This window comes from Dipodomys merriami, unplaced genomic scaffold (genome assembly GCF_024711535.1).
Source record: "Dipodomys merriami isolate MVZ:Mamm:240054 unplaced genomic scaffold, mDipMer1.0.p SCAF_37, whole genome shotgun sequence".
NCBI lineage: Eukaryota > Metazoa > Chordata > Mammalia > Rodentia > Heteromyidae > Dipodomys > Dipodomys merriami.
Genome location: NW_027205270.1, coordinates 4739373 through 4766505, shown reverse-complemented (window position 1 = coordinate 4766505; position 27133 = coordinate 4739373). Strand labels below are relative to the sequence as shown.

General features: G+C 37.3%; 1 long non-coding RNA gene across 1 annotated transcript; it reads left to right on the top strand.

The window, feature by feature from the left end:
- Positions 1–205: 205 nt before the first annotated feature.
- Positions 206–14354, top strand: LOC138804573 (uncharacterized). The gene is made up of 3 exons (XR_011365298.1): positions 206–272; positions 12097–12261; positions 14246–14354. It is a non-coding gene; the product is annotated as an uncharacterized lncRNA (long non-coding RNA).
- Positions 14355–27133: the final 12779 nt, after the last annotated feature.

Sequence of the window (27133 nt, the reverse complement as noted above, 5' to 3'; positions counted from 1 at the left end):
TGTTCAACTTGCAAAAGCATCAACATGAACACTAGAAATGTGTCTTCTACAGACTCAAAGTAGAGTTTGTCATATAGAATAAAACAGAGAGAAAAACTTACAAGATAACTGTGATGATTTGCAAGAAAATGTTTGTGACAGCATAATAGAATGTAACCTCAGCAAGGAGATAAGTGACAGCAGATTATGAGGTGATGGGATCCAAGTATGAGAGATCTTGTGGGTCATGGAGAGAAGAGAAAGGTCCAGGATTGCTGAGCTGGGAGATGGAGGTAAGGTCGGCAGAATGGGAGTGAAGACTGTCACAGATGGGGGCTTGTATGGATGTGATACAGGGAAGGCAGGGTTAATCCTAGATTCCCTTAAAGGCATGTGGCCAGGGGCCAGATACTTCTGTGATGATAGAGCAGGTAATAAACAACATATTAATACTTAGTGGGAGCCAACAAAGCACAAGGGCAAAGGTAGAAATCAAGTCTGGAAGCTGCCTTTGACTATACCAAGATTACAGTCAAATAATGACAGAATCAGGACTATTTTGAAAGTTACCTAATTCCAAAATATCTATCTTTGTGATCATCCTTAACTTTACTGAGAGAAGCACAGCTAGCTCCATTCAAAAGAGACTTAAACCATGAAACATGCGTAAGATTTCTTCATGAAAATAACAATAGATTAGACTGCGAGCAAAGAGCCTATTCACTTTAATGTACACTTTTTAACTTTAAAAGTCTTATTGTCAGCAAAAGAGAAACTGAGGCACGGACACCAGAATGATTTGATTTCCTTTGTTCTGCAGATTAATTTTAGAAGCAGGAACAGAAATTGCTTCTAAGGCCTACAACATCAGCACTTACTTCAAAATAAAGTGGGCTAAATAAAAGGCAAGGAAAATTAGTTTTGCTCTCTGTACCCTTGCCTGGTAATGAAATATCCAATTAAAAGAAATTATGAGCCTTTAAGGATGATTGCTCTTGCACAAAGTGAACTGAAATGGAAATTCATAACCACATCCCATATCCATCATAGAAGACTATTAATTGGAACAATTTTCATAAAAGCTTAGGTTGAACACTCTCGTTAAGAAGGTATACCTTTGTGGAGCAGAATCTAGCTTCAAGTTTGTAAAAGGTTCCAGGGCTCGGTGCCCTTTGAGCCATAGGATTCAGACTTGCTTTAGAAATGGCATTTATGGTAATGCTTGCTGATGTAAACAGCTGAGTGCCCAGCAAGGCTTTGTAAGGTAACATTCCAGGGTTTTGCTGGTGAACATAATTTTTTTGAAAAAATTCAGGAAAGAAAATTAGATAATGTACCCATCTTACATGTGTAGTATGTATAATATACACATATATATGTTATATATTATATATTTGGAACATGTAATTTATAGGTGTTATGAAATTTCATAAATGTAATATCTGATGCATATGTGATGTTGAACACATTATTAGAGGGCCCATAAATATTTGATTCCAATTATCTGTCTCTTAAGAAAATTTTGAGTGTCTGACTCTCAAAGTCCTCTTACCAGCATACCCGTAAACTATTTCTGAATCAGGGTTTGTTAGCATAAATATATTCACAAATAAGCCATAAAATTTCACTTGGCAGCTCTTAATATTTTTCTTCAATTCAGTGAATACTTAATCTCTGTTTTTGTCAAGTACATATGGATATTCAGAGTGGGAAGGAGTTCAGAATGCAGACTGACATTTAATTTTTTTCTCAAGTTTTTCCTGTGTACTATCTCTACACAGAAATATTGTTTGATAATTAATCATTTATCCAGACAGTTCTGTATTCTGCCAGGATTTTGATGCATTCTTCTACAGTCAATGCTGACAAAGGAAGAGAGATTAAATTAAACTCCAAGTCTCTGTGTGCTTGCAGGGTTTGGCTCCCATGGAGAAATATCTTTCGGTGTTTGCACATGGAAAATACAAATGAATGGCTACAGGAAGAAAGGGAAGAACTAAATAGCTCCTTTGACACAACTCAGACAATATGATAGCTATATTAATAATAAATATTATAGCAATTTGTTTCTACTGAACTCTTCTTAGTTCAATGTACATATTAAAATCTAAAATCTTCCACAAAAATACATCACTTTTAGGGGGCATCTGCAATCTGCAAAATCTGTAAGAGTTTCGGATACATGAAACCAATAGGCAAAATATTATGGGTTCTTTTCCTTCTATGTGTTAACATTACTGGAAGAGATTGATTTCATGGGTCAGAATGGGCACTGTGCCAGCAACTGCCAACCCCAATTATAGGTAGAAGAAAGAGTTGTTTCATTTTTACTCCAGAGACCATAATTCCAGTCAAGGAAATTTTCTCCTCCAATCTTATGTGGGAAGCAGTGTTAAATCACCCACCACATTTGCTGAACAATTAATGCTCAGTAGGATATGATTAAAGGCAAAATCCATAAACATCATGGAAATTGGATTCTTAGGAAACATCTTCAGGATAAATGTGAACTTAGAGTTAAGGGAGATAATTTTCCTTCTGGATTACATCTACACATTTTTCTATTTTAATTATTACCAGTTATACTTTACTAATCCTGAATCTAAAAGATATTTCTTACTGAGAATGAAGAATCTGGCCTCACAAACTTGAGTCCCCTTCTCTACAAGAATGATATACTAGAAAGGAACTGAATTCCAGCTCTTGACCTACAACTAGTGAAAGAAGAGCCCAGATTAAAAGCAAATCTAGAAACCATACCACATGTAGGAAATACAGTGACATGGCTCTAAAAGTGGAAGGAAATGTCAAATTCTAGCAAGGTCCTAGCAAGGGCCAAGGGGTGAGAAGCTTTAGAGTAATGGGAGCTTCTCATAGAGGATAAGATAGAAAGAATTATATAAATAAATTGTATGCAGCCAAATGTAATGAAAGGAGCACTCTGGCCATAACGGGTTCCCAGTGTGGGAAATGGTGGGGTTGCTATAGAGATCTTTTGCCTTAGGGAAGATGTCAGTATAACATTAAAGGAGTAACCACAAGTAAATGGTGTCAATTAATGTGCAACTGAATTGCACTTTAGGAAACACATTTTTCATTTAGAAATGTGGAGTTAGTTCATGAAATAGATAAAATAAAAATAGCACCAAAATTCTTTAAGACCCAAGCATCTTTTTTCTGTAGAACTCTGACTCTTCTTAGGATTGATTCAAGAAGTATGCCTACTCCTCTCTGTTGAGGAAGGAAAATGTCGCTATGCCTGTCCTTACAGAAAAAAGAAAACTACAAAAAAAACCCTCCATGTTATCTAAACACAGAAAGCCAACAAAGTTAAAATTAAATTTTCAGGGCTAGTATCAAGATTCTATAAATGTAATTTTTATATAATTTTATTATCCTTTTCAATCTGGAGTGAAGAATCTGTTCTTTGGAAAAAGAAACTTATAAATGAAATATTATGATTGCATTTGTTTGAATATAAAGATTTGTGTTCAAAGATTAATTAAATGGCCTATTTATATAAGGACTTTAATGTGTCCTTAAATCAACAATGAAAGCACATAAGTAAAATGATCTCCTCAAAATGTCTGGAAAAGCATATAAAAATATTTGGATTTGGAGAGTAAAGAGTGAACGTAGGAAATTAGCGTTATTTTATTTTTTACCTTATATGTTTTAAGAAAATGTTAAAGAAAAATAAGCATTGATGCACATATTAACACACATGGATCTATTCATTTCTGTTTGTATTACCAAGTATATATATATTTTACTAAAAAAGAAAAAAATGGTGAATGAACATAAAATGCTACTAGACAGTCTACCTACTTTCATGAAACTGAGGTTATGTTTGCTTAATATACTTCCTGGTTGGTAAATAAAGATTTGCAACCAAATTGCATTGGCATAGGGTACCTGAGCAGATGACTATAGGAATGACCATCTTTCTTCATTATATAACTTACCAAATACCCTGACATGTTGTTTTTAAAATGTGTTTTAAACCTTTAGAAACAAAATTCTTAAAATGTGATTTTCTTTTCATCCTCTCCCTTCTAACAGCAAGTTTAGGATCCTGAGAGGTGCGTTATATCAAAGAGCTCCTTTTCTGCTTCCCTGTTGCTGCTTCACCAGGTTGGGGAGTTCTCTGTGTGTTGCTCTAAGTCTGATGTGTTTTAGATCTTCTTGCTACAGTATCTGAAGCATGCCTCTAACTCCAGTCTAGGAGTTGCAGGGAAGAGAAAGAGGAGGAAGTCATCTCCATCATAACTCATTTCTGCAATGCTCTATGTTGTTAGGTTCCCCACAAAACGAGGATTGCATCTTCAATGTTCCCATTGACTATCCATTGTTCACACTTGGTCCCATCAAGGTAATAAACTCATTGTCCTTCCCTTAATCAGACTGGGTTTAGTTACCTTGATGACCAAAAACAAGTGACATTTGGGGATTTTTTTTTTTTTTGGTCCAGTCGTGGGGCCTGAACTCTGGCCTAGGCGCTGTCCCTCAGCTCTTCAGCTCAAGGCTAGCGCTCTACCACTTGAGCCACAGCGCCACTTCCGGCTTTTTTTTTCTTTTTGCTTATGTGGTGCTGAGGAATCGAACCCAGGGCCTCAGGCATGCAAGGCAAGCGCTCTACCACTGAGCCACCTTCCCAGCCCCATTTGGGGATTTTTAAGTTAATCATTTGAAAGATTTCAAGTTCCTATAAGATTTTACACTTTCCATTTTGGCTCTTTAAATATTGGATCTCAGTATAAGAAGTCTAACCATGAAAGGAGTTCCACCATTCAGCCAAGAACAATGTTGCATTCTTTTAATTTAAGCTACTCCAGAAACAGAGGTAGGAAGACTGCAAATTTGAAAGCCAGCCCTGGAAAAGTTTGTGAGATCTCACAAACAAATACAAATGAAAAGAATAAAGCTGTGGCTCCAGTCGTGGAGTACTTGCCTAGAAGATTCAAGTAGCTAAGCCCAATTTTCAATAATGCTAGAAGAAAAAAATCCAATCATAGCCATATTACAGCCATCATGCTACAAGGAAGTTCAAGTAGCTCCATGGAGAAGCTATAGGGAGATAGAGCTGTGCCATCCATGCTAGCACCATTGGCAGGAGTCCGGACATCCCAGTACCATGAGGTAAGACAGCAAAGCCCAGTTTGGAGGAGATGTTTGTCATTGTGGAGTAGCCATCTCCTTGAAGCACTGCCCAAGTTTCTTATCTACAAATGTATCAATATCACCAAATGACTAGGTTATTCCATTAAGTTTCAGGAATTGTTTAATATGAGCAAGAACTGAAACAAATGTACACATACGCACTTACACACACACACAGGATTAGGTGCTGTTTCTCAAGACATGGCCTTTGGACTAACTCTTGTTATGTATTAGTTGCATGACACAATTCTACTCCTGCCAGAAGTGTTTTATCAGAAGACTCAAATATCTCTACAATTGAATCATAGTTACCTTTTTGCATAAGTAATATTTTCCTCATTTCAGCTACTCAAAAGCAGAGAGCAAGCCTAGGGATAAATGTCAGAAGAGGAGCACCATTTTTAACTGACATAAATCCCTCAACCACAAGAGCATGATGGCTGAGACAGAGGCCACAGGATAACAAGAATTTCCACTAGCAGAGATCTAAGTGGGAGAGGGGGGTGTCAGGAAAAGGAATCTAAATTTCCCAAAGCTATAACTAAAGTAAATTGTCAGAGAATAATAGATGGTTTGAGACCTAGCTATTTCCTGGGATTTTCTCTGTGCTTAGAGTAGAGCAGAAAAACAGCAATCTACTTTTGTGACCTCTTTGCCCAGTAAGTAGGTGTTTCGTTCTCCAACCAGCCAAGGCAGCAGCTAAATGCTATCAAAAAGTCTCAGAAAAGAATACACTGCACTTCTTTAAAGTGCAGTAAAAACTGAAACTACATATTGAAAATTAAAGGCTACTTGTTGCATAGTTCTTAGGAGAGAGTTTAAAATTGGCTCTACTTTATGTTGTAGATAATCCATGAAATAATATAAAGACTAAGGCAATGAACATGAGAGATTTAAATTGGATAATATTTAACTGCTTCTTTTTGTCCCTTTCAATAATTTCTTCACTGATATTCATTTAAAATAGAGAATGTTTTCCATAGCAAATATATGTTCTCAGAAGAAGGCATACAGCCACTTTAGAAACTAAGGCTCAGGAAATTTGCATGATATGCTAATTTTATGACAATAGACTTAATCAAGAAGTGGTGAGTACTAATAGCTTGGCAGCAATTTTGGTATTTAATTTTCCTTGGTCAGTATTTCTGGAATTACGTAAGGCTTCACTAGGAATCATTCACTGTGATCCTGGACATTATCTACATGAAACACAAATATGGACCTGCACTGTAGACCTCAGGCTTAGACCAACATTTCAGCCTGCATTATAACAGTGACTCTGACTTCCATAAAAGATAAAGGTTTCCACTTTAGATTTTATCTGCATTTTGTGGTTTTGTCCATAGTGATCTAAGAAATAGTATTTTAAAAGATGAATTTGTAAAATGTATCCAAATCATTTCATTGATTTGATACATTAAATATCATTTCATGACTTTTTTAGTATTAGGTTTGATTATTTGTTTCTAGTCTCTATTTTTAATTGCAACAAAGTTTACAGGGTCTTATAAAGAGTATTTCATTTTGGTCCTAAATTTGAGGTTCAAGAAGTCAGAGATGGGTTCAGCTGAGACGTTCATGCAGCATCTATTGGGACAACTGAGGTTGAAGAATTTACTTCCAGTCTGGCTTTTTCATGTACAACCAACCTTGTGACCCATAACATTGTGTCCCCACAGGGTGGCTCATCTTCCTAGGAACTCTCCATTTGCCTCAGTCTTCCTACAGCCTGATGGTCTTAAGTTAGTGACATATGTTCACAAACCCTGGCTTCTAGGATAGCTGTGAAGTACTACCAGACTATTACTTGACTTCGAGTCTCCAGAATGGTTTTTCAGTCACAATCCATTGCTCCAGTAAGTCCTATGAGCACCCCAGATTCAAGGAGAAAGGAATTTGATTCTTTTCCCCATGGGAATTGTTAATCATTTTTCGATCTACATTTACCATTTTATCAATGTGTGTGTGTGTTTGTGTGTGTGTGTTTATACTGGTCCTGGAGCTTGATCTGAGGGTCTGAGGGCCTGGATGCTGGATGCTGTCCCTGGGTTTTTGCTCAAAGCTAGTGCTCTTCCAAGTCACAGCTCCACTTTTGACTTTTTAGTAGTTAAAGATAAGAAACACAGTCTTTCCTTCCTGGGCTGGCTTTGAATCATGATTCTCAGATCTCAGCTTCCTGAGTGGCTAGAATTACAGGCATGGACCATAGACCTCTGACTTGCCACTTTATCTTTGGAAGTGTTTACAATAGTGCTATGTTAAAATAAGAGTCATTTGTTAGTTAGCTCTCTCTATCACTATAATGAAATACCTGAGGCATTTCCTTATGAAGATAAAAAGTTTAATTTTGTCTCACTATTTTTGGAGGTTGCAAGCAATGATCAGGTCCTATTGTTTGGGTTCTATAGCAAGCCAGCATATCCTGGCAGATGTGTATGACAAAGCTAATACCTCTTCAAAAGCTAGGAACAAAAGAGAAGAAGACAGAAAAACGTTTCAGAATCTCACAATTCCTTTAGGGAATGACCTCAATGTCCTAAGGTTTGTATATTAGGGCACACTTCTCCTAGTAGTGGGACCCTGGGGATCAAATCTTCAAAATGGGCCCATGAGGAATTTCAATACCCAAATTATAATTTTCAGTCCCACTCCTTCAAAAATGAATGTCCACTTCACTGTGCAAATGCATCCATTTCATTGAATATTCCCAAAGTCGTAACTGTTCCAGTATTGGGAAGGGATGAGAAGGGGAAACAAAGGAAGAGGCAACAATGCTTGAGAAGAAATGTGCTCATTATCTTGCCCATGTAATTGTAACCCCTTTGTACAGTATTTTCACAATTAAAAAAATCCAACTCCAGGACTGGAGAAATGGCTCAGGTGATAAATTAAGCTGTGAGCAACCAAGCTGAGCCAACACACATGCACAAAACAATAATAATCCAAACCCAAGGTCTTCTTTGAGTCAAACTCAACTGTAATACTCAAGACTCAAAAAGAAAGTTGAAGATGTGCATGTATTCATTCCACAAGGATAGGACAAGCAAAAGATATAAATTTCTGTTCCAAAAGTTAAGAATAAGGAAATTAAGGGGTGAAACAAACAAAAGGAACAGTCAAATGTAAGATTAAAAGCCATCAGGCAAACATTAAATCCTAAAGTTCCATTTCTAGCATTCATAACACAGGAATGTAGGGTCCCTAAGACCTCACAGGTTGCACCTCATATAACTACTCTTAGTTTTGTTTTTCTGAATTTGTTGTTGTTGTTGTTGTGTAAGTGGGTTTTTTGCAGAACTTGTAGCTAAGTGCTCTACCATTTGAGCTATATTCCAACTCCCAGCCTTCTATTTTTCTTTTGGAGATAGGGTCTCACTAACTTAGCCTAAGTTGATCTTGATTCATGATTCTGTCATTTCTGCCTCTCATGTAATAAGGATTACAGGCATGGATCACTATTGCTTACTACGGCCTCCCTATGGAGCAGAGTTTTTTGGCCTCTTTAGCCTTACTGTGTAGGTATTGCATATTGCTGTTATCTCTCTGTGTGCCTATTGTAGCCTGGGCATCATTTCTACAGCTTCACACATTGCCCCATGAAGGCTTGCTTGCACAGACTACCTGATTACACATGGTCTAGCCCCTGTAATGCTTAACAAGTATCTGTCTCAAAGCCTCTAAGAAATTATTCGTGTTAGAAATGCATGTGCCAATACTCATATTCATAAAGCACTCAATTGTGTTTGGTCCAATTTAAATTATTGGTTAATTCTAAAGGAAGCTAGTTCAAGGAATCCTCAGAGTATTCTCTGTCTGTTTCCTTCTTTTTTTTTGCGGGGGGCGGGGGGGAGTCCGGTCATGGGTCCTGAACTCTGGGCCTGGGCACTGTCCCTCAGTTCTTCAGCTCAAGGCTAGCACTCTACCCCTTGAGCCACAGCACCACTTCCGGCTTTTTTCTTTTTGTTTATGTGGTGCTGAGGAATCAAACCCAGGGCCTCATGCATGCAAGGCAAGTGCTCTACTACTGAGCCACCTTCCCAGCCCCTCTATGATGATTCTTAAAGCAAGAAAGAGATCCATAATAGGACCTCCAAGGGATGAGAAAAGCCTAAAGAAAAATAAAAGTTTTGGAATCAAATACAATATTCAGAAGGTTCAGTTTGTAAACCTTTTGCCCCATCCACAAAAAAAGCAGTAGGATTTTGGCAATTCACCTAAACTAATATTTTCTCTCAGGCTATTTTTGGTGTTCTTTGTGTCTTTTAAATCTGTATATTTCCTTAGAGAAAGCATGGGTTTTGTGGAGGGGGCGGTGTGGACTGTTTTGTTACATTCTGGATACTGCATGAACACAAGCACCAACTGAATCAATTCTGAAGCACTTTTCAAGGTTTATTAAACATTAATTTGTAACCACTTGACAGCCCCTCTGTTTAGAATATACCCTAGTATTCATTTTTACATTAATTCTCATTTGTAAACCACATTAGTCTTTCCTGAAGGCGAGAATAGATTAGGGAATCTAATGTGTTTGTAATTTAATGAGCTTTAATATAAAGAGAAACTGTCTAAAGGGTTGTAGCAAGTCAGAGTGCATATTCTCAGAGAAGAAGAAGACGAAGCTGAAAATTAGAGTAATTGTGACACCAAATCCAACCCCTTGACCACAATGGATTAGAAGAGTGACAGAGGATGATCTTATCCCAAAAAAAAAGCTTCAGAATGTTCTGCTTTGCATGGGTTTTCTACGTTTCTGTTTAGATACTTGTGGAAGGCTATACATAACAAGCTTGAAGATGGAGGTCTCACTATGTTGAAAATGAACTTTACAACTCTCAGGGAGAGAAGCTGGGGAGATGGGGAGGGAAGTGATGGTAGAAGAAAAACAAAGGAGGAAGTAACAATGCTCCATAGGAAATGTACTCATCACCTTACTCATGTAACTATAACCCCTCTGTACAGTATCTTTACAATAAAAATATATACTAAAAAAAAAAGATAGAGGTCTCATGTATACCTAAAAGTATAATCTAAAGCATGTAATATGTCTCTTTCAACTCCATGAATCACAGGAACTTGCCAAGATAATGTTGTAGAAAGATATTTGTATTTGACTTTGAAGAACTCATGAAAAATACAAGGTAGCAGGTGTGGGTGGTTCACACCTGTAATCCTAGTTAAACTGAGTAAACTGAGGTCTGAGGATTATGGTTTGAAGCCAGCCTAAGCCCAAAATCAGTGAGACTCTTATCTCCAATTAACTACCACAAAAGCCTAAAGTGGAGCTGTAGCTCAAGTGGTAAAGCACTAGCCTTGAGCAAAAGAAGCTCAGGGATAGTGCCCAGACCACAAGTTCAAGCTCCAGGCCAGGCACTAAAAAAAAACCCACATGAATTGTGATCAAAACTTAGGACTTTTCTGTGGACTCTAGAAGCAAGTCTTAGGTTTAAGGTCTTTCAGGCAAGCCAAGTATACTTCAGTTGAAGTCCTCAAATCCATTCTTAAGCATGAACTCTACGCCCCAGCTTTAGTTCTGTTAAAATGACTTCCATTTAAGGTCAGTGCATGTGAATGTGGAAAAGATATGTTACCTACTGATTTCATTCCACCTCCAGTGCATACAATGCACTTCGTACATGATGAAAACTGCTCATTCTGTAATCACAACTGAAAATGATGTTTGCAGCCTTATTTGGTTCCTTGGGCTTTACATGACGTTGTGTGCCCTTGAGTTTAATGTATCCAAAGAAATAAAATAGAGGAAATAAAGTAATCTATATTTCCTTTGAAAGAAGAGAAAATACTATACATCTTCAAAGAACCTTTGTAAAGTTTCTAAAAAATAAAGGACAAATGCAAGAAAATAGGTAGTTCAGATCATCCCTGACTGGTAATCAAACTCAAGTGATTTTCTCCAGAACAGCTCGAGTGTTTGATGGGCCTCTCCAGATAATCACGCTCAATTACTACAATCCCTTCCATACCAGAACTTCTGGCTTCCACCATTTCTACCATTGTATATAGTCAAAATAGGAAGTGAAATTTCAAGTATTAGTAATTTAAAAGTTTTAATTGTTATGTTATTTTAAGCACTCAGGAAATTCACACCCTTTGGACCTATTTCACCTAACGCAGGAATCCTACCATCTCCCAGTGCTTCCTTTCTGTATATGCTGCCATATGCTGCCTGCCTACCAGACACTGTATATCTCTTACATTGATCAGACTAACTCATAACACCAATAATGGCTATGTCCAGGTACCTTCACATATGATCAGCCACTGTGTGAATACAACTTGGCCATTTTCCTCATTTTTCTCATCTCACGTTGACACAGTAGGGTAAATCTAATATAAAATGTATTTTGACTGGGAGACCAACCATGGCCACATAACTATTATCATAGTATATTGCTATAATTGTTCTAATTATATTATTGTTCACCTTTAGCTGTGCCTAATTTACAAAATAAACTTTATTATAGATATTTATGTATAGGGGAAAATAGAATTTTAAAAGCTTATTACTATCTGTGTTTTCACATATACAATGGGGTATTGGAATGTATTTCCATGAACAACAGGAAACTACTGCACCTCTAAATGTCATGTGTATTCTGGATTGAATCCTAAAGCAGAAAAAAGATGTTCGTGGAAGTATTAGGAAAACTCAGATAAAGGCTGAAATATGATTAATAGTAATTTGGTTAATAGCAATCCAATTTCAGTATCTTGGCTGTGACAAAGTACCATAATTATGTCAAAGGTTAACATAGGAGATGTTAGGTATAGCATTTCATAATTCATTATGTGATGTCTGAAATTTTTGTAAGCATAAAATTATTTCAAACTTAGTCACAATTCTGATACTTTGGGCTAGAGTCTTTCCTGGAAATCAGGGACAGGTAATGTCTGGATTTCACTGATACTGATTCCTAACTATCTTTGCCTTTCTAGTTAGGAAACTGAGAACACCGGGTCAACTCCACAACAGTCTGAGAAAGCAATCATCCAACACAGAGGTGAAGTGCTTGGTCACATTGCCACCCCTGCAGTGTACAATCTCTTGCCTTCCTCCTCCTAATAGATGCACTGACTTAGCTAAGGATAAGTGAGCCACAGGTGAGTGCCATCTGTCTCCCTTCCTCTGAACCTGCATTTACTCCAAGTGTAGCCCACACAATTGTGGATGTGAAATATGACCAAATACTACACTGTGCCAGAGTGATCAAAGGGAATAGAAATCACTGGATATGTGACAAGATTCAAACTGTTCCAAAGGAAAAAAACCCTGTTTGTGGAGTAGAGTATACTTTCTAATAGGCAGAACTATAATAAGGAATAGGAGAAAAGTTTGGAAAATGTCTAAATCAAATCATCATGCACATCCCAAAGAATTTTCTACCTATGGAACCTAGTATGCATTCATGAAGCAGAGAAAATTAGAAATTTATTAGTATAATTTGTTGATGAACAAAATAAATACAGAACTAAGTATTACAGGAAAGCTGGTAAACAAAAGATAAGATATGACAGGATTTGACTCAGTTAGACATAAGAAACTCTAAGAATTTTAAGGCAATATGTTATGGTATGTTAGAAGTCAAAACCAATGGGAGACGATATCATGTTTCCTTACATCCTCAACCGTAATTTTCATTAATCAGCTGAGTAAGAATAGCAACATTTTCCCTCTGTTATCTTTGCTTATAAATTTAAAGGGGTCTATCTAATGTCCATGAAATTTGATTTCTATCAAAAGATATCTAACAGCTTTGTTATTATTTTTCCTTCTGTTAGAAATAGAGTTAGACAGAGGCAAATACATTGTAAAATACCATATGCACTTAGATATATGTTAGTTATACACATACATGCATGCACAGCAGAGTATATTTGTATAATATATATAATTATACATGGAGTCAAGTGCCAGTGGCTCATGCCTGTAATCCTAGTTATGTAGTAGCCTGAGATCTAAGGGTCACAGTTCAAAGCCAGCCAAGGCAAGAAAGTCTGTGAGATCATTATCTCCAATAAACTACTGAGAAAAAGTTTGATGTGGTTCTGTTGCTCAAGTGGTAGAGAGCTAGCTTTGAGCACAAAGAGGCTCAGGAATGGTAGCCAGGCCCTGAATTCAAGCCTCAGGACTGGCAAAAAAAGAAAAAGAAAATGTGGGGGGGGGGGGAGGTGGGGGTCATGTAGTGATGGCTCTCTTCTATCTGCCATATGCATTAATATGTAAATGCAATAGTGTTTGTGTGCATATTGACCAGGATTTCCATAACAAACATATTCTTTGATAAAACTTTAAATATTAGAAATAAATTTTAAAATCTTAGGAATATATGTCAAAATTGAGCAGGTTACTTGAATTTAGATATAAAATTTTCACCCAGCAATTAACTTTATCATAAGAAAATAATGCTAATTGTTGAAACATTATTCACAATAACAAGAAATTAGTAACCATCTAACGGTAGAATATTTTGTTTTGTTGGCACTATTCATGTTTGTACTTGCTACTTCCTAGGCAGGTATTCTTAGGGTCTTTTCTACCTTGGCCAGTATAGAATGGTGATCTTCTCATTCTCTGCTCCCCACGTACATTGGATAACAGGCATGTGCCATTGTGTTTAGTTATGGGTTGAGGAGTCTGGTAAATATTTCTGCCCAGTCTGGTCTTAAAACAGCTAGGATTAGAGACATGAGCCACCACCACACAGTTCATTGTATTTCAGGGAGAGAGAGAGAGAGAGAGAGAGAGAGAGAGAGAGAGAGAGAGAGAGAGAGAGAGAGAGAGAGAGAGAGAGAGAGAGAATGAATATGGGCCATACATGTGATGAAATGCTATGCAACCATTGAAAATTATGAGATTGATATAGGATATATAAATTTCTACGTGATGTTTTGCAAAAAAGGTTTCAAACTGATAGAATGATTGTTTGTGTTTTATAGTATTCAGGTCTGTATATCATGCACCTATATGGACAGATAATAAATTATTAAGAGAAACTTTTGCCATTGTCTCTGAGAAGTCACATATATGGTGTTTGTGTTTCTTTTATTTTTCCTATTTGATCCCAGTTCTTTATCTCACCACCAGGAATATATATCTGCCTTAACAGAAAAGACATACATGAATACATGTACTCGCTGCAGCAAAGCATCAACTATCAGTGTACAGAAGAAGCAAATGTCTGGTATCAAGGTGTATTTGGACACTATGGTCAGCTCCTATCTTTCCTTACTCTAGGAATGAAAAGAGCACTGAGAAAAAGTTGAGTGTTTCTATGTCCTTTGCAAAGTGTCCCTTTTTATGTCCTTTCTAACACAAGTAGATTATGTGGCTAAGGAAAAGCAAACATATTTGTTCTTCCCATTTTCTCTCTCCTTTACACTTGACAATTCAGAGGAACACTTAAAATTTTCTGGGTCTCCTATGTTGCTTTTTTGTAGGGTTTCCCCACCCATCTCCAGCCGAACTATTCAGATCATCCCCAGCAGCGCATCTCAAAGAACTCTTATATAATTCAAAACTCTTGTGTGAATAAAATGTCAACACAGTTTCTTTACAAGCTCTCAGCAAACCAGTGTCAAACACGTTGGCGCTGTTGGGTAGAGAGTAAATGATTTTTTACACGTTGTGTGCTTTTATTCCTTAACAAAAGCAAGGAGAGGAGCCTGTTTTCTTCCCCTCCCTTTCCCCTTCTCCCAACATCTTTCTCTTCCCTCTGCCTCCAGTGCCCTTGAAGGCTGCACTGAATCTGACAAAGGACAAAGTAACCAGGGAGTAGGAGAAACTAAAGGAACCAAGAGGCTCCAACTGCCTGTCTGAAAATCTGTTTATATAGCACCTGGATAAACAGATAGGCTCAGATAGGCTTTTCCCTACCTGTTATTGTGTTGATGTCAAGAGAAAAAAGAAAAAGGCTGGCCTCCCTCCCTCCCACCTTCTTTCCCTCTCTGTTGAGCTCGGCTTCCTATCATCCCATCTCCTTCCCTTTGCAAGCACTGTCTCTTTTTGTTTGAAAGAGACTGCCTCCTCAGTTCCATCTGTGATCACCGGGACACAGCATCCCCTTTGTTCACAGAGTGACCTTTACATTTCACTAAGGGTGGAACGTGCTTAGGAACCTCAACTAATTTTGGCAAAGAGGTCTTTAACAACAACAATGTAACTGACACCGTGAGGCGCAAAAATAAATGCTGCTGGCTTCATTGTTATTCATCTCATGTTTCCCCATGCATTTTGTTGGGGAATTTCAAAGTACAATGCTAGTGTTTAGAAATGAATGCAACATCACAGGCAAGTGCTTCCCTGGGACTTGGTGGAGCGAGTGACAGCCCATGCTCTAGGCCTTGGAGTTATTTTTATTTCTTGGAAGGGGAGTGGGCTGAGGGAGGGTGGGGAATCGAACACTGCTGCCAACATCAAGTGGTTTCAAGAGTGAGCAGCTGGATGGCCACCTGGGGAGGGGACAAGAGGAGCCACTTGGCACTGAGAGCTGGGACATGAAGCTCATATACAAATCACCTAACTAACTAGTCCAGGCATCCCAGGTACCTCTGTTAACCAGTACTCCTGGACACAACAGCCTTTTCCTTTGAGGCCCTGTATTGAAGGAGGAGAACAAACATCAAAAAGTAGGATAGGACTCTTCATAGGCACCCAGGCTCTGCCTTCCCTGGAAACTGCTGTGCCCCTGACACACCAGTGTGTGTGTGTGTGTGTGTGTGTGTGTGTGTGTGTGTGTAACATATGATACTAGAATAATATATATATATACTATACTAGAATACTAAATATAGTATATATTCTACATAATACTAGAATACTATATATATTATACTAAAATAGCATACAATATAGAATATAGAAGGCAGATAAAAAAGGAAAATGCACATATTAGGCAGATAAATAGCCAAATGGGGAACTTTCAAGGAGTTTGGATTAAAAGGTGGAAGCACCGCATAATCTCTGATGTACTCCGATCCCATGCTCCCATGCTCCTCTCAGGGCCCATGGTCTATAAGAAATCCTTTCTAGAAGCAGAGCATGACTATCTGATGAGCAACTAAAACAATTCAAAACAAAATATTGAACTAGAGACATTAAAAACCTGTATTGAGATATCCAGCCAAAGGGAACATAAATCAAGATGGCTCTATAAAATCACTCTAGTGTATAATAGAGGAATATTTTGAACAGTGTCCAGGAAATGAATGATTAGACTTTTTCTCCACTTCTGCTCTGCATATTACACCATGTAAGGATAAGTGCAGTTGAAAATACAATCCTTTTATTCAATTTTACTATTGCTCATGAATATAGAATTGTATTAAACTATATCAAGAAACATCTAGCTGATATGATGGATGAACGAAAAAATTTACATACTAGACATCATAAGGTTAAGAGTAGCACTTGAGAAGCACACAGATAACAGTGGCCATCATTATGAGTTTTAAAAGTTTGAAAAAAGTTTTAAAAGTGTTAACATCTAAGTCCTCAGATGAAAAAAGAGAGCAGAGAGGGTTTCAGTTAGGGTGCTGATTTTTGTGGCACAAAACTCTCACCCTCTTCTAAACATGGTAGAACCCCACTATAATTTACAAGGGCCAGAAAAGGGAGTCCATACCTGGGAACTGTGTCTTCTACATTAAGATCAGGAAACCCAGATTAAGGATACATGTCTTTGGTCCAAGACCAAAAGGATATTCACTTCCAGTGATTTTTAAAATGAGTTCTTCAGAATCCTGAACCTACAATTACTAATTTAACTAAGCTAAACAAAACGTTTATCACTTTTAGATGCTAAATTATGATGCTTTAGAAATTTGGAGAGCTATTTTTTTTTTTTGAGTACGGTCATGGGGTCTGAACTCTGGGCCTGGACGCTGTCCCTCAGCTCTTCAGCTCAAGGCTAGTGCTCTACCACTTGGGCCACAGCGCCACTTCCGGCTTTTTCCTTTTTGCTTATGTGGTGCTGAGGAATCGAACCCAGGGCCTCAGGCATGCAAGGCAAGCACTCTACCATTGAACCACCTTCCCAGCCCAGAGAGCTATTATTTTTTTCTAGTGAAACCATGACCCACAAGGGTAAGAACTCATATCTAAAAGAAAGCAAAGAATATGGGCACCAATTAACAACCAAAGGCCAGAAGTAGAGCTATGCCTCAAGTGGTAACATGGAAGCCTTCAGGGAAAAAAAAAAGCTAAAAGATAGCACCCAAGTTCTTTTTTTGGGGTCCGGTCATGGGGCCTGAACTCTGGGCCTGGGTGCTGTCCCTCAGCTCTTCAGCTCAAGGCTAGCGCTCTACCACTTAAGCCACAGCCCACTTCCAGCTTTTTTATTTTGCTTATGTGGTACTGAGGAATTGAACCCAGGGCCTCAGGCATGCAAGGCAAGTGCTCTACCACTGAGCCACCTTCCCAGCCCCAGCACCCAAGTTCTGAATTCAAGCTTAATTCCCAGTGCATACATGACACAGGCACATACAGGTACACAGGCACATATAGGTGTGCGCGCGCGCACACACACACACACACACACACACACACTAAAAGAAAAAAAGGAAAGAAAGTATTAAAAAAAGATTGTAGAAAATTTTAAATTTTTATCAACAATGATGTAACTTTTTATCATTTTCCTTTTTTTAATATTATAAAATTTACTTCCTGCATGTTGGAGTTAAAATAGAATTTTCATAAATAAACAAAATAAAATAAAAAATAACCTGTAATCTCACTGACCAGTGTTAACCAGACCAAACATAAAACTTGTAAAATCCTTTCAATCATAAAACAATCTCTGTGAATAAATATATTTATATATAAATTTTTGAGAACCCTCCCCTCTGTTTTCAGAATGGTTGAACAAGTTTACATTCCCATCAACAGTGTATTAGGGTTTCCTTTTGGCCACATCTTCACCAGCATTATTTACCAAACAAACCAAGATACAGTAAAGCCAACTGTACAGCCATGTTTATTTCAACATGGTTCACCATAGCAAAGTATGAATCAGCCCAGATGCCCCTCAATGGACAAACAAATCAAGAAAATGTGATACACACACACACACACACACACACACACACACACACACACACACACACGGAATTTTGCTCATATATTAGAAAGAATGGTATCGTACCATTTGTAAAGAAATGGAAAGACTTGGGAAAAAATATGTTAAGTGAAGTAAATCAGGTACAGAGACAGACACAAAGGGGATGCATGTTTTTCTTTGTATGTGGAAGCTAGATTTTACTTATACACTTACAAGTAAACACATTGTATGGTATGGAAAAGTAAACAAATATAGTAGTTGAATTATGGTAGATTAAAAGGAGAACTCAAATTGTGTAATTTCTTAGAAATGCAAAGTCAAAAGTTCAACAAAATAAATACCAAGGAGCAAGTACTTGAAAGGGGTAGGGTGAGATCAGGGGAAAGGAGTGGAGCAGTACAGAAGAGAAGAGAATGCAACCAAGAATCCAACTAAGAACAGTGAGGGAAGGGATGGGTAAGGAAGGAATGGGTGGAATATTGAAAGGGGTGACATTGATCAAGATACATTACATCCATAAACTGCTTTACGAAATGACAACTCCTTTGTACAACTAAAGATATTTTTTAAACTACCAAAATATAAATAAATAAATGTTCTTACAACTTATATTTCTCTAATATGCAATATTCTTCCATATAAATACACTCAATTTACCTGAGTTTTCAATGTTCACTATGTAAATATATTCTAATTTTTCACATTAATAAAGGTATTGATACTTATTCATTCAATATGTTTACTAATTCTAAGTATAAAAGATACTAAACTAAAAATATTGAAAACAGAATATACAAATATGTGCTCTTGAAGCTTTCAAATATCATTGAAAGAGCCTAAATAAAATAAAATATATGACATAATAGCACTAAAAAGAATGAATAATATATAATCATATATATAATATAATAATATAAAATGTAAAATATAAATATAATAATAAAGAATATATAAAGAATAATAAAGAAGAAAGACGGAAAAATGTAAGCCTGAATATAGAAAGAAATGCCAGACAGATTTTACTGACATATCTTTTTGACATTTTTTTAAATGCCTGGGTAAAGAAAGGAAGTGAACATTCATGGGAAGAACATTCTAGAGAGAATGAACAGCAAATGTGAAGGCCCTCAGTCAGTGTCTGAGGAAGCTGAGAGCACTAAGACAGAGAGTAAAGAATGAGCAAAAGAAAAGGAAAGATCAGATTCAGATGGTATAAGCTGACCAGCTCTACCAACATGATTGTGGATTGGGCACAACTTTCATTCTTAAACAAGTCCCAGATTCTTTCCTATATGCAATTATGAGGTTCTTCACATTTTCTTTACTATTTTCAGCAAGAAAATACCATGTTACTTACATTTTATTAGAGCCCTCAGTTTGGTATACTGGAAATAAATGAAGGATGGAGGCATGGAAAGCCAGTAGGAGGTTATTGCATTAAGCCAGGCTAGACATGAAGATAGCACAGAGAAAGGGCTGGAGAGGATCAGGTTCCTGACACATGCTCATAGATTGGGCACAGTGTAAAGTTAACTGGAAAAGTGAGATGCCCCAAAGTGGAATTTCCATGTCGCAAACTGGCGATTGCAGTAAATAGAGCAGGTTATGGGAAGCAATGACAGAAGTACAAATGAGCCATTGAAAAAGCGAAACAAGTACATTCAGATTCAGAAGGGAGACCCACCTGGCTAGAGAAACCTACGAGAAATTATCAGTAAAAATGGTATTGACAGCTCTAAGACCAAATGAAGTCACAGGGAAGTACACAAGAAACACCACTGTGAAGGAAAAGAAGCAACTGAAGCACAGCAAAGCCATTTTCAAACATTAATTCCTTGCAACTGCCCTTGGAAGCAGAAGGGCTAAAATAGTTTAAGGAATTTGACACATTCAGTAAAATCCTAATTACTAAATCAACTAAATATTTTGTCAATGATACTGTATATATATTCTCATTTGCAAATTTTTGGCTTAACCGAAAAAGATAATTCCTCAAAATTGTTTTAACTTGAATGTCTAATTCTGAATAAAGTTGAGCTTGTCTCTTGTATATGGGCCATTTTCTTGTCTTTTGGTTAAGTGCTTGTGCTCAGATTTGTTCTTTTCAGATGATTAGCTTGAATTTTTCTCATTGTTTTAAAATATGTTTTGTGTGAATTTCTGACAGAATTTCATTATATGTTGTGAATATTTTTCCAGAAAATATTTCCTATTTGGATATTGCATTTTATCATTAATTACAATGATTTGTCTAAATGTTTTATATTTAGTTCATTATAAAGTTACTTTATTACACTACTAATCCATAAAACCTTGCCTTTAGGGTTTCTGTCTTTGATTTTAGATGTAAAAGAAAATAATATTAGCTCACATCTATAATTCTAGCAACACAGGAAACTGGGATCTGAGGATCAAGGTTCCAAGTCAGCCTGCTCTCATCTCCAATTTACAACCAAAATGCCAGATGTGGAGCTGTGGCTAGAGTGCAAACCTTGATGAAAAGAGCACATGGACGGTGCCCAGGCCCAGAGTTCAAGCTCCGTGACCTACACACACAAATACACACACATACACACACACACACACACACACACACACACACACACAAACACACACACACACATACAGAGAGAGAGAGAGAGAGAGAGAGAGAGAGAGAATATTAGAAATTCTCTATCACATATATTGTAGACTGAATATCAAACTTCAAACATGTCCACAAATCTAATCACTAACATTTTAATGTATTGCTTAATGTGGCCAAAGTGATTTAGTTAAAAACCTTGAGACGAGAAGATTATCCCAAATTATCCATGTATATTCAGACAGTGAATAAAAGCAGTAGGTGATATGTATTAAATTTATAGTAGAGAATTGGCTTATACAAATGTAGGGACACATACTGAAAGTTAAAAGTCCATAGGCTCTGCAATCTTATGCAATCCCCATTGTCCAACCTTTCTTTGATTTGTTGTGCTTCCGGGTCTCTATTCAGAAAATTTCGGCCTGAGCCAAGGGGACCTAGGGTTTCTCCTATTCCATCCAGTAATGTTTTCAGAGTGTCTGCTTTGAGTTCAAGGTCTTTGATCCATTTGGAGTTGATTCTGGTGCAGGGTGATATATAAGTATCTAGCTTTAGTTTTCTACATGTAGTTAACAAGAAAGGTTGGACAAATGGGATTGCATAAGATTGCAGAGCTTCTGCAGGGCAAATGACATAGCTAGCAAGATCAATAGAAAGCCCACCGATTGGGAGAAGATCTTTACTAGGCATACAACGGACAAGGGTCTCATATCTAAAATATACTTGGAACTCAAAAAATTAAACCACACAACAACAAATCCTCAAAGAAACAACTGCCCAATAAATAAGTGGGCGAAAGACTTAAAGAGAAGCTTCTCTGAAGAAGAAAGAAGGATGGCCAATAGACACATGAAGAAATGTTCAACATCCCTAGCCATAAAAGAAATGCAAATCAAAACAACATTGAGATATCACCTCACTCCAGTCAGAACAGCAAAAATCAAGAACTCTAACAACAACAGATGCTGGAGGGGATGTGGACAGAAAGGAACCTTACTTCATTGTTGGTGGGAATGTAAACTTGTTCAACCACTTTGGAAAGCAGTATGGAGGTTCCTCAAAAGACTTCACATAGATCTCCCCTATGATCCAGCAATCCCACTTTTGGGCATTTACCCAAATGTTTCCAAACAAGACCACACTAAAGCTACCAGCACAACTATGTTTATTGCAGCATTATTTACCATAGCTAAGATATGGAACCAACCCAGATGCCCCCTCAGTAGATGAATGGATCAAGAAAATGTGGTATATATACACAATGGAATTCTATGCCTCCATCAGAAAGAATGACATTTCCCCATTTGTTAGGAAATGGAAAGGTTTGGAAAAAATTATATTAAGTGAAGTAAGCCAGGCCCAAAGAAGCATAGGTCCCATGGTTTCCCTTATTTGCAATATCTAGTATAGGTATGAGTCAAGTGGAAAAGGTCAGATAATGTGATGTTAGGAAAATGAACCCTTAAATATGTATTTTAATGTTTTCATTTCTTTCATGCATGTGTTTCTAACGCATTTATAAGATTATTTCTTTGTTGCTTTGTATGTCCCTCCCCCACAGTGTATCCCCCGCTTTCACTATATTTGATGTCAGTATAACATGTGGAGGAGATGGGGACAAACAAGTCGTTTAAGGATTCAGGTGGACCTGTTGCAACAATGAGAAGTACAAAATGTCATATCAAAACCAGCTTTACAATGTCGGTGTGGGGGGGAGGGGGGTAGAATTGGGTGGGGGGAGGGGGGAGGCTGGGTAGGGAGGTGAAGGGTAAACAAAGGAGGAGGCTGCAATGCTTGGTAAGAAATGTATGCATTATCCTGCCCATGTAATTGTAGCCCCTCTGTACAGTATGTTCTCAAATAAAATAAAATAATATTAAAAAAAATGTCATGTCAAAACCAGCTTTACAATGTCGGTGTGGGGGGGGGAGGGGGGTATAATTGGGTGGGGGGAGGGGGGAGGCTGGGAAGGGAGGTGAAGGGTAAACAAAGGAGGAGGCTGCAATGCTTGGTAAGAAATGTATGCATTATCCTGCCCATGTAATTGTAGCCCCTCTGTACAGTATGTTCTCAAATAAAATAAAATAAAATTTAAAAAAAATAAAAAATAAAAGTCCATAGGACAAGCTATCAGAAAATTCTGGCTGGAACTATGAACATATATTTCTGTTTCTGTACAAATATTGGGGTTTTATTAATCAGAAAAGTTTCAGTTGTAATTTCCAATCTCTTAATTTATTAATTCAAACTCATGAAGATTACTGGACTTTACTTAAGGCCAACTGATTATCACAGATACAAAATGCCTTCAAAGTCATGACTAGATTCACATTTGATTGAATGCATAGGAAATGTAGACTAGCCAAATGAACACATAAATTGGGTATCACAAAGATAGTGAGTCTAATATAACCATGAAAGCTCTTATGGTAAGAGGAAAGGAGAGCTACCATCAGAGAAAGAGAAAATAGATGCTGAGGTCAATAAACAAAGGAGACCTGACGAGGGAAGCTGTTGATTTTGAAGAGGATCACATTAGGTTACAATGTTTCTATACAGTGATGGATATAATTTTTAAGCTAAAAAGACAGTCTACAGTATGAGTAATCTTTGCTGGTTATACTTCTGACAAAGATCTAATAGTCAAAATATACAAGTAGCTCAGAAAACTAAACCCCCAAAGATTCAACAACCCAGTTAATAAATGGGTAAAGGAACTAAGTAGGTATTTCTCAGAATAATAAAAAAAAAAGACTACCAAAAATGAAGTATTCAAAATTCTTTTTTTTATTGTGAAAATACTGTACAGAGGGGTTACAATTACATGGGCAAGATAATGAGTACATTTCTTATCAAGCATTGTTGCCTCCTCCTTTGTTTCCCCTTCCCATCCCTTACTATACCTTCCTATCCCCCCGTCCCCTCATGCCCCTCATCCCCTCTAATGTTGTAAAGTTTGTTTTCCGACATAACGATTTGTACATCTCATTGTTGCAATGGGTCTACCTGTATTCCTATTTAATCAATTTGGTTTTTCCCTTCCCCTTCACAAATTATACCTACATCAAATACAGTGAAAGCAGGGGTTATACCGTGAGGGAGGGACATACAAAGCAACAAAGAAATCATCTTATAAATATGTTAGAAACAATTGCATGAAAGCAAAAATATTTGAATCCTTATCTTGGGGGGTCAATTCACTTAACATCAGCTTATCTGACCTTTTCTGCTTGACTCAGACATAGACTAGTTATTGAAAATAAGGGAAACCATGGGACCTATGTTTCTTTGGCCTGGCTTACTTCACTTAATATAATTTTTTCCAAGTCTTTCCATTTCCTAACAAATGGGACAATGTCATTCTTTCTGATGGAGGCATAGAATTCCATTGTGTATATATACCACATTTTCTTGATCCATTCATCTACTGAGGGGCATCTGGGTTGGTTCCATATCTTAGCTATGATAGATCTATTCAACATCTGGAAGACACCACCATAAGGAGCACCTAGAAACAGAAGTTAATGGTCTAAGAAATTTGTTTAACAGGATCCTAGCAGAGAACTTCCCAAACATGCAGAAAGATAGGTCTATTCAGATACAAGAAGCATTTAGAACTCCAAATAGACCAGACCAGAACAGGACTTCCCACCTCACATTATAATCTCACAGGATCAATTCAGACCAAGGAAAAGATCCTTAAAGCTGTCAAGGAGAAAAGATCAATCACCTATAAAGAGAAACCAATTAGAATCACCTCAGATTTCTCAGCAGACACAAAGAAAGAAGAGCCTGGAACGATGTATGCCATGCCTTAAAGACAAACAACTATTAACCAAGAATATTGTACCCAGCTAAACTCTCCTTCATAACTGAAGGTCAAATAAAAACCTTCCATAGCAAAGAAAAACTGAAACAATATATCTTCACAAAATCAGCCCTACAAAAGATACTTAAAGATGTCCTACACATAGAAAACCAACAAGACCACAATAAAGGCCAAGAAACCACACCCAAACTGAGAATCCAAGAACCATAGGAAGAACCCAGTTACTGCAGCCCCCAAGAAGGTGGATAACATGGCAGGAACTCCCAAATACCTCTCAGTCCTATCTCTCAACATTAACGGACATAACTCTCCAATTAAGTGACATAGACTGTCTAGTTGGATTAAAAAGCAAGATCCTTCTATCTGCTGCCTTCAGGAGTCACATCTTGCCCATAAAAACAAACACATTTTGAAAGTGAAAGGCTGGAACAAAATCTACCACGCAAACAGCCCCCATAAACAGGCGGGAGTTTGCAATCCTAATATCAGATAAAATAGACTTCAAATTAAAATTCGTGAGAAGAGATAAAGAAGGTCACTACATACTAATTAAGGGATCTCTCCTTCAGGAGGATATTACAATTCTAAGTATCTATTTGCCAAACAACGGAGCACCCAAATTTATCCAAGAAACACTACTTTCCCTCAAATCTCATACAGATCTAAAGACATTAAAGACTTTAACACACCACTTTCCCCACTATATCCATCAACATGGCAAAAACTTAACAGAGAAACCGTAGACCTAAACAACTGCATAGATCAACTAGATTTAACAGACATCTACCGAATATTTCACCCAGCAGCATTAGAATACACATTTTTCTCAGCAGCACATGGAATGTTTTCCAAAATAGATCACATTTTAAGTCACAAAGCAAACTTGTCCAAATTCAGAAACATTGAAGTTATACCTTGCATTCTCTCTGACCACAAGGGAATAAATTTAGAACTCAACACCAAAAGCCACCAAAGGAGGCTGAACAGCACACTGTTGAATCACCAGTGGGTCATGGAAGTATTCAAAATTCTTGGGTGTAAGTAAAAATCAACGAACATTGAAATTCCATCTCACTCTAATTGGAATGGCCATTGTCAAGAGGAGGAACAGCAAATGCTGAAAAGGATACCCAAAAAAAGGGAACCCTATTACATAGCTGGTAGGATTGTAAATTCATATAATCTCTATAAAAGTCAATACAGAGATCCTCAAAAAACGAAATATAGAATTACTCTATAATCCAGCAATACCACTCTTGGAAAGTTATCTGAAAGACTGGAAAACAAAAGCCACAACTGGATAAACTGCAGCACTATTCACAAAGGAAACAGAACTAACATTTAAACACATTCATAAACACATACAGGGCTATATGCTTATATCCACAAGCTGGCTGATTTATAATATATGCAGAAGTGAGATTCCTTAGTGCAACTCCTTTGAGCAATTAATAAACTGTTTAACAAAATGAATATCAGGAAACTTGGATTGGGGGATTGGAGGATAGTAAGAATGAGGCAAGTGAGTGGAAAGAGGAATGGTAGGTGAACACAGACATGATATTCAATGTATATATGTCAAAACTAAACCAGAAAATTTGAAAAGTTCCATGGGAATGGGATAGATTGGGGGAGGAAAGATGGAAGGAGTGACTCTGATGGTGATTCATCATGCATACATAGGCATGCTACGTAGAGATTCATGAACGTAACTATAGAAACAATTCTTAAAAGAGTACCCTCTAATCATCTTTTTTAAATTTCTTTGGCAATTTGCATTTGTTCAATGTTTTAGACTAAATAGGAAAGCCTTGTCAAGTTCCTGTGTGAAAATCTCCTTGAAAGAAAGATACCTCTACAATTTTAGTTTCTATTGAATAAAATGTATGTAGTTAGGTAATGAGAATTTTTTTTGGGGGGGGGGGGTGGTCCGGTCTTGGGGACTGAACTCTGGGCCTGGGCGCTGTCCCTCAGCGCTTCAGCTAAGGCTAGCGCTCTACCACTTGGGCCACAGCGCCACTTCTGGGTTTTTTCTTTTTGCTTATGTGGTACTGAGGAATCAAACCCAGGGCCTCATGCATGCAAGGCAAGTGCGCTACCACTGAGCCACCTTCCCAGCCCTGGTAATGAGAATTTTTAAAACATTATATTTATTTCAATCTGTCTAAGTGTTCAAAGTACAAAGCAAACACATGCATAGGCATGTGGATTACAACTTTAACAATGGCTAAGAATTATTGTGTCCTGCATGGTTTATAGTTTCCTTACATTTCTGTGTGCATCCCAACTTTTCCACAGTAGTCTTTTATAGTTCATTGCATAAAGAGGATCCAAAGATAATTTTTAATTTGACTAAAGAATCAATTTCCAAACTCTATATGTATATAAATCCTAACAGTAATCATAAATGTTACTTATTTTGTTACTTATTGTATCTGAAAAGGGTATTTGCAGATACATCTAGATTAAAATCTTGAGATTACTTTTGACTAACTAGGTGGAGTT